General features: G+C 50.9%; 2 pseudogenes; both read right to left on the bottom strand.

The window, feature by feature from the left end:
• Positions 1-4229: 4229 nt before the first annotated feature.
• Positions 4230-4348, bottom strand: LOC139053774 (5S ribosomal RNA; annotated as a pseudogene).
• A 5915-nt stretch (positions 4349-10263) lies between these two features.
• LOC139053773 (5S ribosomal RNA) lies at positions 10264-10382 on the bottom strand (annotated as a pseudogene).
• Between the last annotated feature and the right edge of the window lie 47 nt (positions 10383-10429).

Below are 10429 nucleotides of genomic sequence, written 5' to 3'. Positions count from 1 at the left end.
CATCGTTAGCAGCTAGCCTTTTCCCTTCACTTATGAATCTGCAGCCAATCTCACAGGCACTACTCTTCTCGTCGGCTTCTGGCGAAAGTCCGCTAGACACTTCCTCATTATTTCGCTCTGTACTATTTACAGAATTCTCAGACAGCCGTTGTCTCTGTGCCAATAACTGATCGCAATCCTGTATCGCTTTGATCAGTGCTGCCTTTTCTCTCTCATACTTTTCCTCTCGCTCAAGCTTACGTTCCTTCTCACGTCCGTGACGCTCACACTTAAGAGTAAGTTCTTGAAGCTCCTGCTTCCGTTCATTCTCGCGTTCTTCACGCTGACGCTCACTCCTAAGCTCACGACGCTCTCGCAAACGTACACGACGCACACGCTCCCGTGGCTCCTGTATCACCTCCCAAGCAAGCTCAATGCTTTTATCATCATTGCCACTATCTTCAATCGCCTTTATGATAGCTGGCGTTTTCATCCGTTCGTCCGCCTCAACTCCCAAATCGTCGCACACCAACAACAAGTCTAACCTCGTCAACCTTCTATGATCCATGGCAGCTGCCCCGACAGGTGGTTAAAACTGTTTTCCTTAATTAATTTGTGCAAACACACAATGCAACAAACTCCTGATTCCCAGAACTATCAAAATTGAACACACAACCTTTGAGTCTGGCGAATCATAAGGAAAAAAACCACGCGCTCACTTACGGTTGCAGCACCCTGCCATCCGGTTCATTTGTCCGCTGTTGCCGGTTCCTCCGGACTGCCTGGGTCGAAGGCTCGCTCCTTCTTCGCTACTCCCAGTTTCTTCGGACCTCTTTCGACGAAGGCTCTCTCTTCTTCGCTCTTCCCGGTTCCTTACGATCTCTCTCGACGAAGGTTGATCCGTAGCGCTGCCACCAGCTGATGCATTCGGAGGCGATCCTACCGCTGCCAACCAGATGTAGGGGTTGAAGGACGGACTTCGCGGATGAAAACCAAACTTGGGGGTGATTTATTCTACATATTATATACAGGGAGGTGAGCGACAAGTACCAGACGTACAGTCATTACGGGCCGGCAGCAACTCGGACGCTGCGGCCCGCGGCAAGAAGTTCGAGAGAGGTGAATCAGGGAATCAGGGCATGTCCCAGCATCTCAGGTCTCTCTGGAAGGCTTCTTATAAACCCTTCGAGCACTGCAAGTCACGTCATGTTTGACCAATGAGAGAGTCCGCTCCGATGACGCCACTTTCAGCCAATGGTAGGCGCCCGTGTCGCGGTGTCACACCTGGCGGCTTGCTGCGGTCTTGCATCGCAGACTGGCAATGCACTTCGAACAAAGAGAAGGGGAGGGCTGCACCTGCTTCATTGTCGGATGCCCACCTGCTAATCCCGGCGGCGCACGAACTTGTTGGCATGTAAACTCGTTGCCTTAAACTTGTCTGCTCGGCCGCTTCTCTGGAATGCGCTTTCCTGCTTCTGCATTCCTCAATTAGCTGTGCTGCAATCCGATGTGGTCTGGGGAACTCGAAGTAATCGCAGGAACCAGCTCCATATCTAACAACGTATAATCTATCTAATCGAGCGTGGCTATCACGCTGAAAGTGGCTAAATCGCGGGCGAGTACCGCTGGCAAAAACACCACCCACATCTTCCAGGTCATAATCATGCACCACTGCATTTAGAAATTCGGCACTCTTATCACGAACGCGTGAACATTTTGCTCGGTCTTCGGTATAGCAAACACAGTTAAAATCTCCCAGCAGTATTACGACCTTGGAACAGTTTACATACGCTTCAAGACGCTCAAAGAAAGATCGACGATCCGTTTCAACATTCGGCGCATAGATACAAATAGCACGATAATCCACATCACGAAAACAAAAATCAGCCACCAAGAGACGCCCAGTTTCACACGAAAACACTGATTGCACAGAAATGCCAAAATGATTTCGTAGGAATATAGCGCAGCCGCCTGATCCACCAACAGCGTGACAAACGCATACATCAAAGTGAGCACGAAAATTGGACACCATTATGTCTGTTACCTCTTGGCTCTCAATTTTCGTTTCTTGGATTCCCACTATATGTAAGTCATTATCCAAGAAGAGACGACTTAGCTGACATTGCCGCCTTCTTGCACTGAGCCCTCTTACATTTAACGTGGCCACACGTAGCGTTCCTTCAATATTAACCGCCATGGCTACATGGTATAATGGTGCCCATCACAGTTACACAAGGATGAGTGCTCATAAAGGTTCACCGGTAACCACGTCTAATGCCTCTAAAGGAGTCGCAACTCGACCTTCCGGAAAGGGCACTCAAGTGCAACTTGGGCCCCCCCTCCTGGGAAGGTTCTAAAAAACTAGCGATCAGGATGACGGCCATTGCACTCACCAACCCCCCTACCCCACTCGAACCTTACAGCACGGAATTACGGAGGCGGTTTACCCGCCTGCCGTGGATCGACCGTAATGTTCGACCGCAGTTTCAAGGTCGACCTCCTTATACCTGGCGCTTTGGGCAGTGGCTCGTCTCCGCCGCTGTCATCCTGTTTCGCCGTCCGGCTAACGGTCTGGTTGTAGGACCGTTTCCCCGTCGTTTGGCTAGTTGGGCCGGTGAGGGTGTCCATGCCTTCAGGTTCGACGAGGCAGGAGGACACCTCCGTCTCAGGTGGGATCTTCTCTTCAGCATTCGGCATGGCCGCGGTGCCCTCTACAGTCGCTTGTTGGTGTCCTGTGGCAATAGCCTGAACGACTTGTTTCTCCTCCTGTTCAAGACGTACCGCCGGCTTTGCCACGACGTCAGCTGCTTCACCCGCCGCGGACGACGTGTCCTCCATGTCCGCCTCGTCCATGAGTAGGGCAGAGTTGTCCTCGTTGCCCACAGGTCCGGTCACGCTGGCATACGTGCGCTCGCACTGACTGTCTTCATGACCGAAGCGTCGGCAGGCACCACACCGTGGAATACGGCACTCGCGACGAATGTGGCCCGTGCCGCGGCAGCGTAGGCACAGAGGAGCCCTGCCCGACACAACCACGAGAGCCAGTTCCCCGGCGACGCTCACCTGATGCGGAAGGTCGTCGAGCTTTACGCCCGGCTTCAACTTCAGCGTAACCAGCCTTGTTGAGTTCTTATCAGCCACGCCGTGAACCCGCCAGCGCTCGCGAACGGCTTCGGTGACCTTTCCATACGGCGCGAAGGCAAGCCGTACGTCCTCGTCCGGAACGCTGGGCAGCAGCCAATGCACTTTCATGCGTACGTCCTGGTTGGCGGGGTCGATGACGAGACACCGGCCCTTTTTGACCTGCAGCTCTCCAACGCTGACAATCTTTTTCACTGCGTCGCTGTCCTTGAAGGTCACGGCCCATACATGGCTCATACGGTAGGCCCCGAGAGCATCCACTTCCGGCAGGAGCGATAACTGAGCGAGTGCATCGCGAAAATCTTCCACCCGGTATGGGCGGGCCCTGATATCACAGTGTAGAAAAACGGTATTCAAAACAAAACGCCCTGTTGGCAGACTAGGCAAAACAACTTGATACTCGTCGTCCGAGGCAGAAAACCTGTTACCGCGGCCCGTCTGGGCCGCTGAAGCCGCTCCTACGGAGCTCATGATTAACACGTCCGTCACGCTCGGTGGCCGGAAGCGTTCCACCACTGAGCCACGAGTACGGCATGGTATGGCCGATGGCGAGAAACGAAGGTTTCTGATGTCACCTGCATCTAAAAATGAGCATTGGCTCTCTACAGCTACAATGAATAGTCTTTACGGGTTACGGAAACGTCTCATTACGTGGTTTGAATTTGTTGATCTGCGCTAGAAAAGAGAAAATTGCGTGTGCGAGTTGTGCAGAGGAGAGTGGACGTAACACGTTGTGTGTGCTTTTCCGCGGCTTGCACAGCTAGGTGGCTTGGAATGTGCTGCCGTCTATGTGATGTTACCAACCTGCACGCGTGTAATAGCGATGCAGTTCGCAGTTTATGCGAATAATTTGCGCGATTAGTGACACTTCTTGTCGCCGTATTACTCCGCGTAATATCATGCCGCGTCTTTCATGTTGTTTTAATTTGTGCGCGCGAAGCTCACATCGATATGTTGACGTACGAGATGCTGCGGATGATGAGTGTTTACATTTCGCCAACGCGTCCACTCACCACAGCTTTACGCCTACATGCGCAACATGCCAACTAAAATAATAACACTAATAATAAAAAAAAGAAGTACATGCAAAAAAAAATTAAAAAGAAAGGTGCCATCAGCACTCGGTGTTCCCAGGTGGTCTCCCTCCCAAGTACTGACCGAGCACAATGCTGCTTAGCTTCGGGGATCGGACGAGAACCGGCGTATTCAGCATGGTATGGCCGATTTTTTTTTTATATTTAATGCCGGTCTTTGACATAGCCAGAAAATACAAATATTACAAGCATCGCAGAAATCCAAAAAGGCGAAAAAAAAATTACAATAATGCCATCGGTCCGTATAGGACCGGCGTTGTCAAATTAAAATTCCTTCATGGCTGTGAGAGCTTCTAGCCTCGACAGCCAATCCGGTGGACATTCTTGCATTTTCTGTAGATCAACAAACCGCGACATAGATTCTCTGAAATATATATGAACCGGCCGTGCGTCGGGATCACAGTGGTACCCAGCCATTCGCGCCCGCCATATACAGTGGAGAGCATTCAACATAATGAAGTCATATGGGACCCCGTCTTCATCCTTAATAGGCAGATACCTGATCCCTTGGGGGTTTACAGGTAATTCTTTCTTCAGGGTTCGCTTCAAGACGTCCCAGAAGAACACAGCAGCCCAACAGTGCAAGAACACATGATCTATAGTTTCGGGCTTCTTGCAGATCAGGCAGTGAGAACCCCAGGGTACGAGACAGCCTCGTTCTTCCATAAACGACTTCACGGACAGGGTTCCAGTGTGGAGCCGAAAAAAGAATGATTTTACCCCTGGTGGCACATGCGTGCGTTTAACCCGTTGAAGGACGTCCTGTCCTTGCCCTCCACTGTACATGGCTCTGTATAACGGCACTGGGAAAACAATGTCACACACATCTTTATACAGCGTTTTCCTTTTCACTTGACACAGGTAATCACTTGAAAAACGAACAGTAAGAAAACGCACACTGTCTACCACTTCCTTAAAATAGCCACGAAGTCTTCCGGTCATGCCGGCCGTACTGACAACATGTGCCGGCAATGCGTCTGTCAGTCTGAGTTGACATACTGTGCGCAGAAACGGATCGCGCACATCGCGGAAAAACAAAAATCGGTTTACTAGTTGTCGAACAAAAAGATGCGCCAAACCCACTCCCCCGTCCTTCACTCTTCTGAACAGATTTGTTCGACTGCACCTTTCCCAGGTTGAACCCCAGATGAACACCGCAAACACTCTGTGCAGCTTTTGCACATTTACTCTAGAACAATATAACGCTTGTATAACGTAGTATAACTTGGCGACTAAAAAGACGTTACAAACTGTCGCTCTTGCAAAAACAGACAGGTTAGTAGCTTTCCATTTTTCTACTTTTTCTTTAATTTCACTTGTTTGGTTCCTCCAATATTCATCACTGCTATTGTAACTGTCTAAGGGAATTCCGAGATACGTCTTGGGAGTTTTCACCCAGGTCACATTCGCAAAATAGTCTGGTGCGGACAGCCAATCCCCATGCCACAGCCCGAGAGATTTGCCCCAATTTATTCTGCTACCCGTGACTTCACAGAACTGTTTGACTATAGATATTGCTTCGGTTACACTTTGTTTATCCATGCAACACACTGCGATGTCGTCTGCATACGCAAGTAGTTTGACTTCTGTCGCTGCTAATCTAAAACCACGTATTATGTCATTTTCATTTATTGCCACACACATGGCCTCTATATAAATAGCAAACAGAAGTGGACTGAGGGGACAGCCTTGGCGCACTGAACGCATAATGTTAATGGGGGCCCCCAGTGTCTTGTTTACAATTAATCTGGTTGTGCAATTCTTGTACGCCAAGGCCACGCCCTCAGTGATGATGGAACCGACATTAACGTGATCCAAGATGGCAAACAAAATAACATGCGCGACACAATCGAAAGCTTTCTCGAGATCGAGCTGAAGAACTGCAACGCCACCTCCGGTGACGCCACAGCACTCAAGTACGCATCGCATCTTATGAATGTTAGAAAAAATAGTTCGCCCTCTGATGCCACAGGTTTGATGGTCTCCTACTATTTCTTTGATGACGCCTTGGAGTCATCATCTGCATAAGCCAGCAGCTTCACTTCAACTGCGTGAAGCTTAAATCCCGTAATTCTATTGTTTTCAATCAATCGCATGCACAGGGTTTCAATATAGATACAAAACAACAGAGGGCTGAGGGGGCAGCCCTGACGCACAGAACGTCGCAGGCTGGTGGGAGCCCCTAAACTCTTATTCACGATCAATCTGGTCGTGCAGTTACGGTGCGCCAGGGCGACCCCCTCGCAGATTACAGATCCGAGATTGGCATGGTCTAAAACGGCAAACAAGATTTCATGAGCCACGCAATCAAAAGCCTTCTCGAGGTCAATCTGTAAGATGGCAATCCGACTATTACAATCATCACAGCACTCAAGTACACTGCGCGCCTTGTGAATATTAGTAACAATAGTCCGGCCTTTAATCCCACATGTCTGGTGAGGCCCGACGATGTCCTGTATCACTGTCTGCAATCTTCGAGCCAATATCTTCATAAAGATTTTATACTCGATATTGGTGAGTGCTATGGGACGATACGCCGTAACAGATCTTAATTTCGCTGCATCATCAGTTTTAGGAATGAGTACTGTGTGTGACGACCCATAAGACGGAGGCAATGTGTTCCATTTGTAAGCTTCGTTAAAGATTACATTCAATACAGGGCTAATTTCGTGCTTGAATTCTTTATAAAAACCGGCGCTAAAGCCGTCTGGTCCAGGCGATTTTCCTGGGTTTAAGTTGTCTATGGCCTGTTCAACTTCGGATTCTGTTATCTCTAGTTCCAATCTTTGCTTTCTTTCGTCGTCCAGTCGGGGTATAGCACGCAAAAACTCATTCCCAAATGTGGTAGCGTCTACTTTGTGGTACGAGAATAGCGCCTGGTAATGCTCATGAAAAGCTGCTTTGATGTCGTCAGTGTCTGTTGATAAGGTCCCGCGCCATTCTATGCCGTCGATGTGGTTCCTTTCAGCGCGTGCTTTTTCTAACCCTAGCGCTCGCTTCGAAGGCGCTTCACCTGCAGCTGTGTCTTCAGCCCTTGCCCTCACCAGGGCTCCCCGGTAGCGTTGCTCTTCGAGTTGCTCTAACTGCTGTTTCACTTTCCTTATGTCTTCTATCCATTTGCCCGGTGCCTGAGATTCCTGCCTGAGCAGTTTATTAAGAAGCGTCTTTAACTCAGTCTCTTTTTGTTTCTCTGCAAAACGAATACAGGTGGCCCGCTCTATTGCCTTTATTTTTAGGGTTTCCTTACTCAGCTCCCACTGCTGCCATACGTGAAGTTTTTTACTGGGGTCTATTTTCCGTATTTCTTCTCTTACTGCTCGGTTAAACGGTTCATCCTGAAGAAGCTTGTTATTTAATTTCCATGTTTCCCATGAGAAAGGGTTGCCTCGCTTTGGGATGCCTATGCAGCACTTAACTAAACAATGGTCAGAAAACGACACTGGCACTACCTCGTAACTGTTACATTCCGGAAGGATGTCAACAGACGCATAAATGCGGTCGAGCCGTGCGTGACTAGAGCCCTCAAACCGTGTGTACTTTACAGCACGCGCTCCTTCGAGGCACTCTGCTACATCCTCAAGGTCCCAGTTCTCTAGCATTCGCGACAACGCTTCCGTGCTTTTGTCTCTAAATCCCCGAACACTTGTTTTATCCCGCGCACTGAGGACACAGTTGAAATCGCCCATTACTATGAGCTGTCTTCCCTTGCATAGACGCTCTTCTATGTGGTGAAAAAACTGAGTCCTTTCATCCACCTTATTGGGCGCGTACAAGCACACAATACGCCACTCGGCGTTGCTGAACGAAAAATCGACGACAACACACCGGCCCGACACACACGAATAAATTGCATGCAGCTCTAGCCCCGGCAACTTCTTAACAAAAAGGACACAGCCAGCGGATGTTCCCACCGCATGACTGACTACGGCAGAAAACCTAGACGTGAAACGCCGCACCATAACGCCGGTCTCTTCTTCACCGTCGACTTTCGTCTCCTGCACGGCTAGCACATCAATGTCGTGCTCCGTTATAAGTCGGTAAAGCTGCCCTTGCTTTCTTTTCCCTGCCAGTCCTCGAACATTTAGAGTAGCGACTTTCAACGGACACGTTGGAGCCATCTTAACAATAGGGGAAGAGACCGGCAATATGGTGCTTACCTCTCGCGTCTAGCACGAGGCTAGACGCCGCCATCGCCGCCAGTGCGGTCCGGCGGAAGAACATGAGCGTGCCCTAGGGACTCCGAATTTCCGGCACGCTTGTCTGCCGGAACGTTAGGGCGCGGCCGAAAAGATGAACGCCGGCCTTGAGGCGCCTTTGCCGGGGGCTCCTCGGCTCCAGGCGTCGCAGTCTGGTCACCGTCGGCGCTGGTTTGGGCGTGGGAACGCTTCGCCGCAGCGGAGACGCTGGTCGACGTGCGGGCACCACTCTTGTCCGGTTGCAGCTCGTTCGGACCCTCGGGCTCGACGACCTTGGGCTCCGGAGTGTTCTCCCCATCCTCTCCGGTTGTCTCGTTTGACCTAGGCACGTCATCCGCTGGTTGTTGGCTCGCTGAACCATCCCCAGCGAGGGCGTCTCCACCGGTAGACGCTAACGAGTCGAGTGGCGCCGTTTGCTTGCCCACCTCGTCCGTTCCCCTCGCTGCATCCTCGGCTTCAACGACGTCCATGAGTTCGGCGATCTCGTCCGTCTTTCCCAGCCCGGTAGCCGCCGCGTAGGTACGGACGCAGTCAGCGTCCGCGTGTCCATAGCGTCTGCACTTCGAGCACCGGGGCACCTTACAGTCACGGCGAACATGGCCCGTGCCATGGCAGCGCAGGCACTGCATCGGCCGCCCGGGTACCACCACGAGGGCCAACTCACCGGCGACTCGAACCTGGTGGGGCAGGTCGTCCACCTTTATTCCCGGCTTGAGCTTGAGCAGCACGGTTCTCGTGGTTGAGCCCTTCTCTCTCATGCCTTGGACGCGCCAGCGCTCCCGCGTCACCTCGGTTACTTTCCCGAACGCCGCAAAAGCAGTCCTGATGTCTTCTTCTTGCACTCCGTGGAGCATCCAATGCAGCCGCAGTTTAACCTGCTGGTCCTCGGGGTCAATAACAATGCAGCGACGGCCTTTAACTTGCAGCTCCTTGAAAGCAGCCAGTTTCCTTGTGGCTTCCGCGCTGTTCAACGTCACCGCCCACACATGGTTAATCTGGTACGCTCCCAACGCCACGACCTCGGGGAGCACACCAGCGTTGGCGAGGGCGTCTCGGAAATCTTCGACCCTGTAGGGCCTCACCCGCACGTCGCCGTGCAGAAACAACGTGTTTAAAACAACACGACCGGTGGGCAGAGTAGGCAGAACGATCTCGTAGTCCTTTACGTCTTCGACGCTGTTCCTGTTGCCGCGGCCGGCGAGGGCCGCAAACGCCGCTCCAGCGGAGCTCATGATCCTGCGTCCGTTCGCTAGCGCGTCAGGAAGTAGAATGAGCATGGTATGGCCGATGGCGAGAAACGAAGGTTTCTGATGTCACCTGCATCTAAAAATGAGCATTGGCTCTCTACAGCTACAATGAATAGTCTTTACGGGTTACGGAAACGTCTCATTACGTGGTTTGAATTTGTTGATCTGCGCTAGAAAAGAGAAAATTGCGTGTGCGAGTTGTGCAGAGGAGAGTGGACGTAACACGTTGTGTGTGCTTTTCCGCGGCTTGCACAGCTAGGTGGCTTGGAATGTGCTGCCGTCTATGTGATGTTACCAACCTGCACGCGTGTAATAGCGATGCAGTTCGCAGTTTATGCGAATAATTTGCGCGATTAGTGACACTTCTTGTCGCCGTATTACTCCGCGTAATATCATGCCGCGTCTTTCATGTTGTTTTAATTTGTGCGCGCGAAGCTCACATCGATATGTTGACGTACGAGATGCTGCGGATGATGAGTGTTTACATTTCGCCAACGCGTCCACTCACCACAGCTTTACGCCTACATGCGCAACATGCCAACTAAAATAATAACACTAATAATAAAAAAAAAGAAGTACATGCAAAAAAAAAATTAAAAAGAAAGGTGCCATCAGCACTCGGTGTTCCCAGGTGGTCTCCCTCCCAAGTACTGACCGAGCACAATGCTGCTTAGCTTCGGGGATCGGACGAGAACCGGCGTATTCAGCATGGTATGGCCGATTTTTTTTTATATTTAATGCCGGTCTTTGACATAGCCAGAAAATACAAATA

Source organism: Dermacentor albipictus, unplaced genomic scaffold (assembly GCF_038994185.2).
Source record: "Dermacentor albipictus isolate Rhodes 1998 colony unplaced genomic scaffold, USDA_Dalb.pri_finalv2 scaffold_202, whole genome shotgun sequence".
Classification (NCBI taxonomy): Eukaryota; Metazoa; Arthropoda; class Arachnida; order Ixodida; family Ixodidae; genus Dermacentor; species Dermacentor albipictus.
The sequence above is the reverse complement of the archived record's forward strand: the minus strand, read 5'-3'. Positions and strand labels throughout refer to the sequence as shown.